This window comes from Trachypithecus francoisi, unplaced genomic scaffold (genome assembly GCF_009764315.1).
Source record: "Trachypithecus francoisi isolate TF-2019V2 unplaced genomic scaffold, Tfra_2.0 Contig00279, whole genome shotgun sequence".
In the NCBI taxonomy this organism is placed as follows: domain Eukaryota; kingdom Metazoa; phylum Chordata; class Mammalia; order Primates; family Cercopithecidae; genus Trachypithecus; species Trachypithecus francoisi.
Genome location: NW_022680540.1, coordinates 78,746 through 96,040, shown reverse-complemented (window position 1 = coordinate 96,040; position 17,295 = coordinate 78,746). Strand labels below are relative to the sequence as shown.

General features: G+C 37.9%; 1 pseudogene across 1 annotated transcript; it reads right to left on the bottom strand.

Moving 5' to 3' along the window:
• Positions 1-2,679: 2,679 nt before the first annotated feature.
• On the bottom strand, positions 2,680-15,213 carry LOC117083037 (annotated as a pseudogene). Its single transcript, XR_004436907.1, has 10 exons — positions 14,961-15,213; positions 9,944-10,129; positions 9,583-9,684; positions 9,013-9,139; positions 7,441-7,567; positions 6,090-6,196; positions 5,319-5,419; positions 3,798-3,879; positions 3,548-3,703; positions 2,680-3,021 (listed from the first exon to the last, which is right to left on the bottom strand). The product of XR_004436907.1 is annotated as an asparagine synthetase [glutamine-hydrolyzing]-like (transcript).
• Between the last annotated feature and the right edge of the window lie 2,082 nt (positions 15,214-17,295).

Below are 17,295 nucleotides of genomic sequence, written 5' to 3'. Positions count from 1 at the left end.
CAGCCTCAAGAGAGAAGAAATAGGCTGCTTCTTCAGAGGGGCAGCCAGGCTCTGGAAGAGTACATGGGACCAGGAACACTGCTATGGCCACTTTTAGAAAATAAAATCTGCCACATTTCCTAGGATTGGAATGAGCTGACACAATAAAAGTACTTAGAAAAGCTGCTAATTACATGCTTGGTGTTGATTTTTCCACTGCACAGTCTAGAAACACACATAACCGCCTCCCTGAGCAACTTCCACTCTGCTTCTTCATAGCCAGACCTTCCCTTCATAGGGACCTACTCTGAGGATCCTTTATCACTGATTCTAGACCAAACTAAGGCAATTCCAAGATGGGAGGCATTCAGGAGCATGCTCTGACTCTGTGGCCTCAAGGTGTTCATACCACAGTCTAATTCAAGCAAAATTTCCCACAAAGTATAATCCTTTGGAGGCTGGGCTCTCATAGGCTTAGGATTCCTTCCTTTTTATATTTTTCTTGTAAAGGACTTAAGAAGCTTTCAGGCCTTACGTTAACCAAGATCATCTACCACACATGTACAATTGTCCCTTTATAGCAAAAGATCTTCAAGAAAATGTTAAAACTTTACAAGTAGATTTTAGGTGGATTTTACTTTTTTTTTTTAAATAGAAATGTATCATTCTTTCAAACTGTATAGTAAAACCTTTTAGCAAATTTTAAGACAAAGTGAAATGAACCTCCAAAGGGCAGGTCATTCACGACAGTGCTCATATCAGACTGAAATGGCAGAATGACATCAGCTAAAAATCTTTTAGTTCATGCTTAAAAGCAATGGACTACTGGTTGTTAGAGATGCTATGTAGATTATTGCCTCCTTGGGCACTAAATTAACAATATCCAGGAAAACTGACTTGGCCAATAAGTGAGCTATTAAGTCATATGTACAACAACCCAAGGACCACCATTACTTCAAACCTTCTACAATTTAAATTGCAAAAGAAGAGAAAAAGCTATCTTTATTCTTTGTGTCAAGAACCTTCTGTAAATCTTGTGTGTGGTTTGAAACCCAGGAAGTTGCTGCCATTATAATTGACCTATAGTTTGCTGCTATGAAATTGCCTTAACTAAGTATCTTTACTACCAAACTTCTGGGTGGTAACGAAATATGCCAGATCTCAGTCACTCAAGTTAAAAATCTGGAGCCAAACCCCACTCCCTGGAAAACTGGCAGTTTGGGGTTTATGTCATACATTAATCTTGTCATGTACATTGTGTAATCATTCTCAAGGAAGTTTCCCAAGTATTTTCAATGTCATTTAGCTTGGCTGTCTGAGGCTTTACCAGGAATAAATATGCCTAGAATCAAATCATTCTAGGTTTAGGCAACTTAAGCACCTACAAACACAAGATTATCATTAAAAGTCATCTACTAGGCCTGGGTGCAGTCGTTGACACCTGTAGTCCCAGCAATTTGGGAGGCCAAGGTGGGTAGATCACTTGAGGCCAGAAGTTCGAGACCAGCCTGACCAACATGGTGAAACCCCATCTCTACTAAATACACAAAAACTGGCCGGACACAGTGGCACCTGCCTGTAATCCAGCTACTTGGGAAGTTGAGGCACAAGAATTGCTTGAACCCAGGAGGTGGAGGTTACAGTGAGCTGAGATCATGCCACTGCACTCCAGCCTGGGTGACAGAGCAAGACTGTCTAAAACAAAACAAAACAAGCAAACAAAAAAAGTCATCTAGTATGAATGACATTTCCTCAGTTTCTTAGTGATATTCTTAAATCATAAAGGCCTACAGCTAGCCTAAAATACACCCTTCTTCCAACTTACCAGACAATTTTCTGCTTAATTTCCTCCATTAAGCATCCTTGTATTATCTGTACACCAGCAATTCCTTTTTCAAAAGTTTTTAAGAGCTAAATTCACCTTTATAATATATTTCGAAATGTTGTCCCTGAACAACCAATTAGCATTCAAATGAAAATCTTCTACCTGTTCTTTGAGTATGTTGTTACACTTTCTCTTTCAAGTAGGTTTAGACTTTTACCAGAAATGCTTAGTTCGTATGGTTGTTCCTCTAGAACAGCAATCAACAAACTATGGGCCACAAGCCATGTCTGGCCCACCATCTGCTTTTATAAGTAACTTTTAATAGAACATGGCCATGCTCGTTTATTTACATACTATCTATGTAACTGCTTTTGCACTATAATGGCAGAGCTGAACACTCCCAAAAGAGGTCCACAAAGCCTAAAATATTTACTATCTGGTTCTTCATTAAAAACAAATTAAAATTTTTAAAAAGCCTGACCCCTGCTCTAGGACAAGTCTCCAGAAGTGGCTTTGGCTCAACATAAAAGAGAAAAAAATGAACTACTATCTTGCAAAATACAGCTGTCATGAACTCCTATAGAAGACTCAAGTCTCAAGTCTAATTAGGCAGCTGTTAGGAATGTAGCAGAACCAAAATAGTGTAGTCCTTTGATGACGTCCCTAAGATGAGGCAAGGACTGGAAGGAAGCCACACAGGCACAAGACGCAAATGTCATCTAAAGCAGATCTGCCAGGAGAGGGCTGTGAGTTCTTGCAGACGTCAGATCCTTTTCACTTTTCCTAGCTTACCCTCCACTTTACTGTGATACAGCAAAAAATTTTTAGTTACCTCTTATGAAGAGACTGTATGAACATAAATGACTACAGCAATGTTTTAGATTTAGGACTTTTATTTTTTTCACACCCAAGTTAGCCTGAGTTGACTCTCATTGTTCCCCTATCTCCCCATAGTCCCCATACAACAAGAAGAAATATTTGCTTTCACATTACAGCATAAAGAGCACCTAAGCTTTGGTAGCTGACTTGTAGTGGGTCAGTGTGCGGGCAGAAGGGTCAGTGGCATTGATCCACTTGGGCATCCAGTAATGGCTCAGCCAGTCAGCCCGACCTGGGTAATGGCGTTCAAAGATTTGACGGTAGTAATATCCTTCTTTGGTTTTAGGAGTATTGAAGGGAAATTTCTGGGCTGCATTTGCCATCATTGTATCATCAACCTGTAAGAATAAGCATATAGGAGCAAACAGTTTTTTTAAAATGGCAGGAAATGCTTGTTTACTCTGGTCTCACAAAACAGAAAACATTCAGATAAGACATGACTGTAAATTGTATGAGACCCTTTGAATCACCCATCACTTAGAAAATGCTAAAGTATTCATAATATGGATAGCTGCAGTGCCTTTTAAAGAACACTCATATGCATATTTTTAATACGTGGTGGCTCTGTTTTAGTCATTTGTGCCTAACAAGATCTGGCACCCAGCAGGTGCCCAAAAATCTGATAAATGAAGATCAGTGATGATAAGTAGTAAGTCTCCTCTCTCTTCCAATTCTAGATGCTACTTGATAATCATTCATGCTACTTAACTCTTATGTAATTCTTATAGAAGAGGTAAGTGTTTACAGGGACTGTGAATCCCTCTGACAGGGACAAAGCATTCAAACTAAATACAGAATGAACAGCAATGACAGCTCTGCATCCAAACTGTCGCATTCCTGAAAATGTTTTTAAAGACATTATACCTGATGTTCAACATATTCCTGTAAAATCTTAAACCAGGAATTCTTAACTGAAGTTATTCCATCACTGAAGGCTTCTTTTGGTCGCCAGAGAATCTCTTTGGGTATCAGATTGGACTCCTCAAACGTCTCTCTCAGGAGATGTTTTTCTATCCCATTCTGACATGAAAAAAAAAAAAAGGAGCATCAGTTAAAAATTACAAATATAATCTGATGGCAATGGACAGTTTTTATCTTGAGTTGATTTACCTACCTTTGGAGTTCTCATTTCTGGTGGCAGAGACAAGTAATAGGAAGAAAATCTATGATCTAGAAATGGGACTCTCAGTTCAAGGCTTAAAGGAGAAAAGAAGAAAATCTAAATTAAAATGGGTATTTAGTGCCTGTCAGTTTAGGTTCTGATTCAGTTTTCCATCAATTCAACCAGATCCTAAGAAATGTTAAGGTCATACAGTCAAATACAAGCCCCCTAATGACTGCTCTACACTAACGAATAAATACAAAAAAAAATCTTCATTTAAAATAATATATATATACCATGTCATCGAGGGAGTAAAACTAACTGAGACTATTACTTTTACTTCCCCTTCTAGGAATAGTTGAATGCGTATTTCAAAACGCAGAAAAAGTTACAAATCATGAGTAACCCAATCATTAAGAAAATACCTTGCCTGAACCTTTCTTACTCAGTGTTTTCTAGGTGAGACCATCTCTTCTAACAATTGTGATGATAATACAGTATTTTTTTAACCACTGATTAACAATTCACATACAATATGCAATTTAAACCAGAGTCCCACTATATTTCATCAAATTCCGTATCACCGGTTTCCTGAAGCCTAGTGACTCTAGTTAGGACAAGTAGAGAGGATAATAACCAGATTCAGTTCATTCCTTAAACCCATGTTTAATTATATCCTGATCTAGCTGTGATTCAGCAGAGGCAACTAAAACATTTAATGACAGTTGTTTATCCTGTACAGTAAAAGTCTTCAGTTCTTCAACATAACTTTAGACAACCAGAAATGATACCAAAGATACCTGGTTCGTTATAATGTAATCAAACCCCTTGCATCTTCACTACCCTATCCCCTCAGGGTCACTACAGCACCAAATAGGCACGGTGGACACTCAGTACTTGTCACAAGATGTTTACAATCTTTACTTCTCTTTAAAACACTCAAGTAGCTGCTGCAGCAGCCTTCCCCTCTTCCATCTTGGTTGTTCAGATGTGAGCAGAATGTTGTTACCTTTTAAAGGTGAAAACTCCAACTCAAACAACCTATGGAAGAAGCCTTCTCTCCATATACCACAACAACACTTTGAAATGTGGCCTAATCCTTTTGGACAAAGTTAAGAAACAGCTTCATTTTCTCTATAAAAGTCACACTTTGTAACATATAGCCAACTATATGCAACATATAGCCAATCAGCTATGGATTTTTATTTTTTCAGGGTATTGAGTGCAGTGGCCGGATCTCAGCTCACTGCAAGCTCCGCCTCCCGGGTTTACGCCATTCTCCTGCCTCAGCCTCCCAAGTAGCTGGGACTACAGGCGCCCGCCAACTCGCCCGGCTAGTTTTTTGTATTTTTTAGTAGAGACGGGGTTTCGCCGTGTTAGCTAGGTTGGTCTCGATCTCCTGACCTCGCGATCCACCCGTCTCGGCCTCCCAAAGTGCTGGGATTACAGGCTTGAGCCACCGCGCCCGGCCAAGCTTTTCTTTGTTTTGGTGCTTTTTTGTTTTTGTTTTACAGTAGCCTCTAAAAGTATTACCCGTGGGCAGCAGTAGTTCGATCTGCGCGGAGCACATCAAACAAATAGAGTTCCCTCAGAAGCCTCTCACTCTCCTCCTCCGCTTCTTCAGGAGAAGGAGCCTATTTCACAAACAAAAACACCAAGAGTTTTGCTTTTGGCACACAAAGCAGTTTTTCTTTCTCCCTCTCCAATCCTAAAGTTGGATAAGACAACAAGTTAAACAAATTTAGGGAAGGGAGTAAATAACTGAACAGAGGTAAGCAGTGCTTTACAAAACATGCCTTCCTTCCTACCAAACTGCTAATATTAGAATAAAATGAACACACTGGGCAACAGTCATAATTCCACAGGATGCTAAGAAATGGCAGAAAGGTGATTCTCAAGAAGCTTAACTAGTTTTATTTATTTATTTTTAGCTTTTTTTTTTTTTAAGAGACAGGGTCTTGCTCTGTCAACCAGGTAGGAGTGCAGTGGCGCAATCACAGCTCACTGCAGTCTCAATCTCCTGGATTCAGGTGATCCTCCCACCTCAGCCTCCTGAACAGCTTGGGGGTATAAGCATGAGCCATCACACCCAGCTGTAACTAGTTTTAAAGAATAAAAATCATCTTACACATTAAAATTTCTTTCTTCCCCAAGAGATAGAAAGCAAACATTATCAGATTCCCTTTTGTAACCTCACAAGATACTCAAAACTATTACTGTCATACTGAAAGATGATAGAAATAGTCAAACAATTCATAGTTTTCTTAATATAGCATGAATATTCCTCCACTTCAGAGTGGTTACCTTGTGAAAATATATGTAACCCTGCGTAAGTTCATCTGATCCTTCTCCAGAGAAGATCACCACGTTATCTGTGTTCTTCCGAATATACTTGGAAATTAAATACATACCTTAAATGAGAGAGAGAAATTAACTTTAATGTCAACATAACCTTCCACCAAAAATGCCTTTGATTTGATTTTTGGAAATAACTGAAAGTGTTACTACCATACTGGACTTCATATTAATATAAAGTAGTTTCCACAATAATGACCTTGTATTTACAAGCCATTTAGATGTACTTAATCCAAAAGCACTACTGTAAAATAAAATAACCCAGAACCATTCTGTCATTTTATAAACAGGTTTTAAAATTCTAATGATTTTAGACCAAGAATGTTCACTTCAAAACTATGCTAAGCTGAACAATGACTCAAATACCTAAAAATCATGCCTTTCATAGTGGTATTATGACACAAAAATAAGAACAGCCATTTTGGTGGTTTAGTGTTAATTTTGTTAGGTACTTTCCCCCTGCCACTCCCCATTTACCAGATTTCACATAAAGCTGGGGAGACTATATAAGTTATTAAACTTGCCTTCTTGGTCCTCCACCACATCCCTCTAAACTAGTGTTTCTTCTCAGCTTTGTTTTTATTATCATCTCAGCTAGAGAGCTGAGGTGATAGACACTTATTTTCCTAACCCCACCCCAGCCCCATGAAATTCCAATACCAGAGCTATCCTGTCTATCTGCTTATTTATTGTGATGTTTTGGAGGGTCATAAACCATTGTAATACCGAAGATATTTTTGCCCTCCAAGGCAAGTCTCTCAAGGGAGGCAGTAGCATACAAAGGTTCGTTAACATTGGATCAGTCTAATTTGGGGTATACTTCTGATCTCAGTAGATACATTATTTACAAAATAAAATTAATATTGTTTGCAGAGCAATGATAGCTAGTGACTGGTAAGTTATGTGATGGAATATTTACTAAAATATATCTAAAATGAGTATTTCTTATCAAAAATGCATTACCAAATAGACCTATTGCCTCACTGTATACAGACTGTAGCCAGAGAAACTCTAAGAGAAATGGGAGGCAGAGGGCAGAAAATACGTATCTGCTCCCTGGGGAAACACCAGCAGTGATACCAACAATGTGGCGGTTGAACTATGTATTTATTGTTCCCTTTACTCCAAAAGAGATTCAGAGAATTCTTAAGTGGTCTTAAATAATCAGTAACATAGGGATGTAATTTGCATTCATCCTTAAATAACATTTTAAAAATATGGCTTGAAATAAATTTTTTAAACCTTACTTTTTTTCAGTGTTAGAAAAAGCTTTTTATTTAATAATATCATAATACCTTACCTACTGAAGCACGAACTGTTGTAATGTCATAAGTTTCCAAGGAAAATATGACTTCATCCAGAGCCTGAATGCCTTCCTCAGAGTTAAAAAGGACTTCATAATGTTCACTTCCGATATGATTTGCCACCTTATTATATAAAGAAATACCCATTTATTTGTTAAAGAAAATAACTTCCCTTGAAAATCAAACAGGACGGGAGTTCACAAAGCTTTATGAATTAACAATGGTGGGAAAAAAAGAAAAATGATTTTACAGCCCACCACATACAAGCCCCATCCAGCACTGTTTCCTCGCCTGCTTCAACTCCACCACCAGGAAGTAAGTCTTACCTCAGCTCCTCTGGTGCCAAGGCTTCAGCCATTCTCCCAGTTGGCACCTCCCTCCCTACCTATTTTACCTAACCCACCTCATCTCCCTCTACTCCAACATGGTCCCACACTAAGCTTGGTCTTTTTTGGTCCTTCTGAAATGCCTAATTTTATATCCAGGATGTTATTCTTATATAGAATGGCCCCTCCCCTCATTCTACTTTCCTTGGCTATTTTGAATTCTCTCGGCATTGATCACTTTGCATTGAGACTGCTCTCTAGCTTTTTCTCATCCATGCTATGAAAGTTCTCCATAGTGGGAACTAGGTCTCCTGCTCACTGAATACAGACAAGCTACCCTCTGCCCACAGTATTCTAAATACAGTACTTTTTAAAATAATAATAACAGCTAACACTCATTAAGTACTTACTACATGCTAAGTTCTATCCTACTTACTTTACATGAATTATATCATTTCACCTTAAAATTTCCCCATAGCAGACACTATTATTTTTGTTACATAAATGAGTAGAGCCAGGATTTCAAATCACAAGTCAGGTTCCAAAGCCTGCAGTGTTAGCCACGATACCATGACTTTACATTCTTTTTAAAAAAACAAACGAACAAACAAAAAATCTTTTTTTAAAATTTTTTCAAGATGGCGTCTTGCTATGTTGCCCAGCCTGGATTTGAACTCCTGAGCTCAGACATCCCACCACAACCTCCCAAGTATCTGGGACTACAGGTGTGTGCCACTGCACCTGACTTATGCCTTTACTTTCTTTATTTTCTTTTGAGACAAGGTCTTGCTCTATCACCCAGGCTCTATCACCCAAGAGGCTAAGACTATAGGCAGGCGCCACTAAGCCTGGCTATTTTTGCATTTTTTGTAGAGATGGAGTTTCACTACATTGCTCATGCTGGTTTCAAACTCCTGACCTCAAGCAATCCACCTCCCTCGGCCTCCTAAAGTGCTGAGATTACAGGTGTAGGTCACCACATCCAGACACCTTTACTTTCAAAAGAGCATAATTATCATCATAGAGTCTTTGTGAGAACTGTATGGGTCATAATAGATAAAGGTACACAGAGGACAGTTTACAACACAGTAAATATTCAACAGCCATTTCCTTCCATTTTAATACATTTAATTTAAAACAATTGTCCCAGTCAATACAGCAGCAGAAGTAGAATCACCCATTGACTCCATTTTCATTATAATAACAAGTCTAACTACACAAGGGACAGAGACAGCACCTTACCTTTCTAGCAGCCAGTAAATCAGGGCTGTCTTCCATGCCAACTGCAAATGTCTGGAGAGGATACTGTACTTGGGCCTCTTTCAGCTGCTTCAACAGGGTGGCGGCAACAAGGTGGAGTCCAAGCCCCCTACATGCAAAAGAGGAAGTGGAAGTGTCCTAGTTATGTGCCTTGCATAAGACAGGGACAGAAGATGTATATTCCTGATAAGCACCAAGATCATAGTTTTACCATTTAAAATCCGCAAGTTTTATAAACTGAAATCAACTTCAGTAAGAGAAAAATATACAAACGGTGATAATAGTGGTATTTGAATTGGTTAAAAATCACTACACAGAATTCCAAACATCCACTGGCTCACTCTTAACACCAATAACATAGCTATACTGTAACTCAAGTTGGAGTATGACTATGAGTATTAAATGCAGCTTATAAAAAATTGTTTCCATCCTATAATGAAGGAAAGATTAAATCATACAGAAAATATTTTATAGTAAAAACAAAAGGGATGGCTACAAATCATTTCAATTAAACACACACAAAATATAATTAGGTTTTTTAATTGATTTCACCTGATAAAAGGCAGCCAATCCTTCTGTCTGTCATCAAACGTTTCTTTACAGCATTATTAAAAAGGATCCTGAGGTTGTTCTTCACAGTTTCTATCTCAAAACCTATAAACACAGCAAGTAAACCAAACAGCTCCAGAAAATCTTGGGCTGGATTAGTTATTGAAATGAAATACACAATCATCAACATCTATCATGATGGTATTTACTCAATGGTGGAGTGTGCCAAATCGTAATGTGTTCCCTCCAAACAAAAGAGGAAGTAGGTTTTGAAACTAAAATCATTCAAATGATGGGAGAGCACAACTTAAAATTTTTTTTCCCTTGGAGAAGGATGGGGAAGAGGTGGATGCGTGTCTGCTACCTGGAAAGAGTTTGTCCACATTGTCATAGAGGGCGTGCAGGGGTTCATCCCGACAGTGATGATATTTAACCATTTCCACAGATGCAACTTTGCCATTTGGCTTTAAATCCAAAACTTCATAGTGTCCAGGAAGAAAAGGCTCCACTTTTAAAAAGGGAGTCGTAGAGTGTTTCAATGTAACAAGACCTACAAATTCAAAAAGATACCTTTATTCAAATTAGGTAACCCTTCCCAATAACTGTCACGATTAGTTAACATCCTCTACATTCCTATTTATTTTCCCTTTTTAATACAAACACATGGCCACTAAATAAGCAAAACAGGAAAAAAAATTTCCTATTTTCCTAAGCCATACCATCTACTTACTGGAGAGATAATAATGGCATAGGGATATACTGCCAAATTACACTAACTTTTAGTAATTGAAAGAAATAGAAAAACCTCCAGTGTTCAATTTCTTCTTCTTAGATTTCTAATCAAGAAAATCTATCTTCTATACCAAAGCAAATATATACAAAAGGAAAAGACATACTTATGAAGCAAAGGGATGAACTGGAGTCCTAATGTTATGATAGTCTGGTAGTCATTTGTCATCACTGAGGTATTTTCAGAAAATAGCCGGCCGGGCGCGGTGGCTCAAGCCTGTAATCCTAGCACTTTGGGAGGCCGAGACGGGAGGATCACGAGGTCAGGAGATCGAGACCATCCTGGCTAACACGGTGAAACCCCATCTCTACTAAAAAATACAAAAAACTAGCCGGGCAAGGTGGCGGGTGCCTGTAGTCCCAGCTACTCAGGAGGCTGAGGCAGGAGAATGGCGTAAACCCGGGAGGTGGAGCTTGCAGTGAGCTGAGATCCGGCCACTGCACTGCAGCCTGGGCCACAGAGTGAGACTCTGTCTCAAAATAAAATAGCCATGGTTCCCAGACCTTTAACAAGTACAATGATCCACTCTTAGCTACTTTAAAGTCAGATAGGAAGACATCTATCCCTTAACTAGTGTTATACACTATATGTGAATAAAACCATATAACTTAAATTTCCTCAATAAATTCTCACTGATGGTTCCCAACCTCACACCACCATGATCTTTGACACAAACATCAATGTTTTATTGTAGATTGTAACAGACTATCTACATGGAATACCCATGATTTACAATTTGAGACTGTCTACCCAGCCAGTAACCTGTGTAACACTGAATTCAAATACCAGAAAAAGGACCCAGATTCCCTCACCAGCTAGCAGAGCTCAAGTGAGCTACGCAGCCCACATAGGGAATGGGGAGTAATTAAAAGGTTTTAAGCAGACAGCACTATAATCAGATGAGTTTTCGACAGGTTATTCTAAAAGCATTGAGAAGGGAAAACTATTGCAGTATTCCAGATGAGATAATTTGGTCTGGAAAAGGACAGTGTCAAGGAAATAGAAAACAACAATCAAGGAATTTCAGAGGGTAAACTGGATGTGATTCTAGTTCCATATCAAGTGATCATCAGGCTCAAAGAAGGCCCAGGGGAGCAGGAGGCTGCTTTTCCCCGCTGTTCTCTTTACCAGGCTTGCCCAGCAGTCCTGGCAACTGACATACATATATATACTTGCTCTTTGCCATCTGATCACACTAGAAATGCCTGAAAATAAGCCAGTTGCGGTATCAGTACAAACACTGTCACTAGCGTCCTAAGTACCCCTTTGACTGATCTCATTATCCCTGCTTTGGCCAACATTAAATCTGAAAATTAAGTGAGAAAGGATTTAAAGAACGGCAAAAAGAGGCAGGGAGAGAGATTTTAGGATGTTACTACTGTGTAGGTAAGGGATAAAAAATAAATGTCTTCCTCAAGTTTACCATCAAAAAGTGCTATACATGATTTGCAAGTATTTTCTTCCAACTTGCGGGCTGTCTTTTCACTTTCTTGATGGTGTCCTTTAGACGTGCAAAACTGTTTAATTTTGATGAAGTCCAGTTTATCAATTTGTATTATTGTTTCTGGTCTCATATTTAAGAAAGATTTGCCAAATCCAGGGTCATGACAACTTACTTCTATGTTTGCTTCTCAGGATTTTATAGTTTTAGCCCTTACATTTATGTGGATTAGTTCAAAATGGATTCATTTGATGCATTTTTTTGTATCCATAGTTTTTGTATATGATGTTGGGTAAAGGTTCAACTCCAGGTTTTGCATATGTTTACATATCTGGTTGCCACTGTGCCAGTTTTCGAACTTCTTTCCCCACTGAATACACTTGGCACCCTTGTCAAAAATAAGTTGATTATATATGTATGTGTTCATTTCTGACTCTCAATTCTATCCCACTCGTCTATACATCTATCCTTCTGCCAGTATTATACTGTCCTTATTACCATTGTCTTGTAGTAAGTTTTAAAATCAGTAAGTATGAGTTCTCCTACTTTGTTCCTCATTTTCAAAAGATTGTTTTGTCTATTCTTAGTCCCTTGCAATTCCATATGAATTTGAGAGCCAGCTTGTAGATTTTACAAAGAACTCATCTGGGATTCTGATAGGGATCAAGTTGAATCCATAAATCAGTTTAGGGAGGACTGACATCTTAATAATGTTAAGCCTTCGATTCATGATCGTGGGATACTTTTCCATTTATTTCGATCTTCTTTCATTTCTTTCAACAATGTTTTATAGCTTTCAGAGTACAAGTTTTACACTTCTTAAATTTATTTCTAAGTATTTTATTCTTTTTGATGCTATGATAAACGAAGCTGCTTTCTTAATTTCATTTTCAGATTGCTCATTATAAGTATGTAGTACTCTGCTAAAGTGTGTCAAATACCATTGATTTTGTATATTGATCTTGTATCCTGAAACCCTGATGAACAAAAGGGATTTGTACCTAGAATACATAAAGAACTATTACAATTCAGTAATAAAAAGGCAAAATAACCCAATTAGAGATGTATAATTCAAGAACGGATAAACAAACTGCAGTGCATGCAAACAAATGAAATATTATTCAGCAATTTAAACAATGAGCTATCAAGCCATGAAAAAACACGGAAGAACCCTAAATGTATACTGCTAGGTGAAAGAAGCCAGTCTGAAAAGGCTACATACCATATGATTACAACTATTATACGACATTCTGGGAAAGGCAAAGTGAAAGAGAAAGTAAAAAGATCAGTAATGACTCGGGGGGGGGGAGGGTTAGGAGGAAGAGGACAGGAAGGAATCAGTAAGTGAAGCACAGGAGACTTTTAGGGCAATAAAACTGTTCTATATAATACTGTAATGGTGGGTACATAGCATTAAACATTTGTCAAATCCAAAAATCTATAAAACACAAAGAGTGAACCCTTACATAAACTATGAACTTCAGTTAATATATAAGTATCAGTTCATCAAATCTAATAAATGTAGCACAGTAACGCAAGATGTTAAGAGTTGGGAAAACCAGGCGGGGGCACTGGAGGGGGAGCATATGTGAACTCTCTGCACTTTCCTCTCAATTTTTTCTAAAACTGCTCAAAAAAAAATAATAAAGTCTATTATGTTTTTCAAATAAAATGATCCCTAGCAGGAAAAAAAATGGCAAAGGATCTGAACAAATATTTCTCCAAAGAAGATACACAAATGGCCAATAAGCATAAGATAAGATGCTGGACATCACTGTCAACAGGAAAATACAAATCAAAATCACAATGAGATACCACTTCACATACCCTAGGATGGCTAGAATTAAAAAGTCACACAGTAAGTGTTTGTGAAGATATGGAGAAACTGAAATTTTAATACACCGCTGGAGGGAATAAAAAATAATGCAGCCATTTCGAAAAATAATCTGGTAGTTCTTCAACTGAACATAGTTATCATGTGTGCCAGCAATTCTACTCCTAGATATACACCCAAGAGAAATGTCTACACAAAAACTTGCACACCAATGTTTATAGCAGCATTATTCGTAATAGCCAAAAGGGGTAAACAATGTCCTAAATGTCCATCAACTGACAAGTGGATAAACAAAATGCAGTGTATCCATGTAACGGAGTATCATTTGGACATAAAAAGTAAGTACTGATACATGTTACGGCATAGACAAATCTTGAAAGCACTATGCCAAGTGAAAGAATCCAGTCACAAAAGCCCATATGATATATAATCCCATTCATATGAAACATACAGAATAGGGAATCCAGAGGCAGAAAGATTGGTGATTGCTGGGGCTACAACTGCGGGGGTGCAGATGATGGATATGGAGAGATGGAATTCAAAGCTAAAGGGCACAGGACGCAGGGAGTTGTGATGCATGCCTATACTCCTAGCTACTAGGGAGGCTGAGGTGGGAGAATCGCTTGAGCCCAGGAGCTCAAGGCTGCACTAAGCTATGTTCAAACCACTGCACTCCAGCCTGGGCTGGGCAACTGAGCAAGACCCCATCTCCAAAATCAAAAACAAAAACAAAAACAAAAAACCTAGTTGATCCTGCCAGCAATAACTAAGCTAAAGGGCATAGGATTTTCTTTTCTTTTCTTTTCTTTTTTTTTTGAGGTGGAAAAACAATTCTAAAACTGACTGGAGTGTCGGTTACCAACATCTGTGAATACACTAAAAACCACCAAACTGCATACTTCAAGTGGGTGAATTACATGGTATGTGAATTATCAATAAAGCTGTTTTAGAAATCCTAATATTTGCTGTGCTATAACTGCAGCAAACCATCGCAGTGCAATAATTGCAGAGCCAACCCTACCATTACATATGGCACAGGAAAACTTAAAACTGCACTTAGGACCAAGCTAGATGAAGAGCATATTCACGCAGCAAAAAACAAATGACTGCACTGAAGACTCATCCTTCAAGGATTACAGAATTGAAATGCTGAAAAGGAGAGTACAACTCCTCTGTTTCCTTAAAAAAGGTAAGGACTCAACTAAATTAGTCACTTGTAAAATTCTGAATTGCTCTCTAAGAGATTTTCAAATGTGATTTAAAAGAAAACACACAACTAAGACAATAATGAAAATCTATAGAAAAATTATTATTACCTTTAGCTTCTGAACATACAGCCAAAAATCCATCTTCTGTCATTGCTTTAAAGAAAGGCCTGAATCCTTATGTATCTCTGCCCAGGAACACTTTCTTATTGGCAGTATCCAGTAAAACAAATGCAAACACACCATCCAACATACAAATTGTTTGCTCAATTCCTCCTTTGTCATAAAGATGAAGGATTATCTCACCATCCACTTTGGTCTGATATTCAAATTCAAAATGTTGTTGCATCTTATGAAGCAATAGCAAAACCAAAATGTTAGATTCCTTGTACATTCACTAATAATTTTTTATTGCAAAGTTGCTTCAGTATTTCTGAGCTCTATAATCCTTTCATGCACTTTGGTGATTTAAGAGAATCACAGCATTATCAAACTAGGGTTTGTTTCAACTCATAATCTGCAAATTCTGTCCAACATAAAGCTGAACCCATGAAAATTTTAGTTGCAGTCTGATAAACAGAATATAATGGGAATGTGCCAGAACAGTAATCTGTGGAGGGATGGAAATGCATATTATATACATACTATGTATGTAATACATATATATTCAGATTGAGTCTCCCTTATCTGAAATGTTTGGAACCAGAAGTGTTGTGTTTTGGATTTTGGAATATTTGCATATATGTGAGATATCTTGGGGATGAGACCCAAGTCTAAACATGAAATTCATTTATGTTTCATATATCTTATACACATGGCCTAAAGGTAACTTTATATAATATTTCGAATAATTCTGTGCATGCAACAAAGTTTGTGTACATGGAACCATCAGAAAGCAAAGGCATCACTATCTCAGCTACCATATGGGAAATCTGTGGCTGTTTGACATCTTTGACCATCATTCCTGACTCTGAATTTATATGCTGATGATAAGCAATTATTTTCATACACTTATTCACACCTAAGTAAAAAATATGACATACCATTAATGCAACAAAAAATAATAAGCAACATAGTAACATCACCAGAATACCTGCATCAGCTGTTAAACAGCTATACAAACAATGACAGGCTTTCAGACTCCACCTACAATGCTGTGTTTTTTTTATTAAAAGGTTACTGTACATTGTGTTTTTTTCTTTTTTTAGGTGAGAAGAAATATCAGAAGAGTTGAGCGACTAGGAGGCAGGTCCTCTGAGGTTGAGGATGCATACTGTCACATGGCTTTTTAAAATGTTTCTCCTGAGTCATCTGCCTCATTTACAATGGCTTTTGTCTTGGAAGTCTCTCTTTGATTTTATAAACAGACATGACCTCTTGTTCTGTTATGAATGCAGGTAGCTCTAGTCCTTCAATATCTCTATCACACATTTTCACCATGTCATCTACACCTTTAAACTACCTTCCAATTTCTCCAACAGTTTGACTTTCTGTGTTATAAATGTTTCTACTTTTCCTTATCATTGCTGCTCATATGGATATCTACAGGCCTTGTTGACATTTTCAGTATCTTAACATCACAGAGCAGAGAATAAGCAAAAATACACAATGGGTAATGCACATAGGTTCCATCTGTGGGGATCCTGCCATTGGCATGTCCAGCTTGCACATGTGCCATTCTATTACCCTTTGTGGGTGTGCTTGCGTGGGGAAATCTGAGCATGTGTAGAAAAGTTATACTGCAGCTGAAGGGTGTGAGAGGGTCTTTTTTCCATAGAGAATGCCAAATAAACTGTTGTACACCTGCATTTTGACTGTGACATCAAAATGCACATGTAGTGTCATGTCAGTGCTCAAAAAGTTTCAGAGTTTGGAGCATTTCAAATTTCAGATTTTCAGATTAGGGATGCTCAACCCCTAAATTTAAGATGATAAGTTGCCTGGTTGCCATGACACTTAAAAACGTGTCTTCTGCAAATGTAAACTTTTGGTTTGAGAAAATAGTATTGACTAAGAAGTATCTCCAGTTCAGCTTCAAAGATCTAGCTATAAAAATGTAAAGCAAAGGGACAAACATCATTTGGCATCATTCCCTGAAAAATAAATAGCTCTGTCACAATAACAGATACATGATCCAAAACAAAGTGATGGTACCCAGGGATGGATGACAATGTCCAGTGCTTCCACCACTGCAGTAGTATTAAAGCTACTCCTCATTGATATATAAAATTATGGTGGCACTTTATTAGTCTGCATGCCCCAAAGGAACTGCAAAGTGACTGCCACTGTATGCAGAGTGAGAAGGTTTGATTAGGCTACTCCCCAGTTCTGACACTCTCCACCATCACTGGCAAACTATGAGGACCAAAAATCCTTGATGTATTCCTCTTTGTGTATTGTACATTTTTTGGCTGACATTAGAGAAAGAAGAGGTTTAAATCAGGTG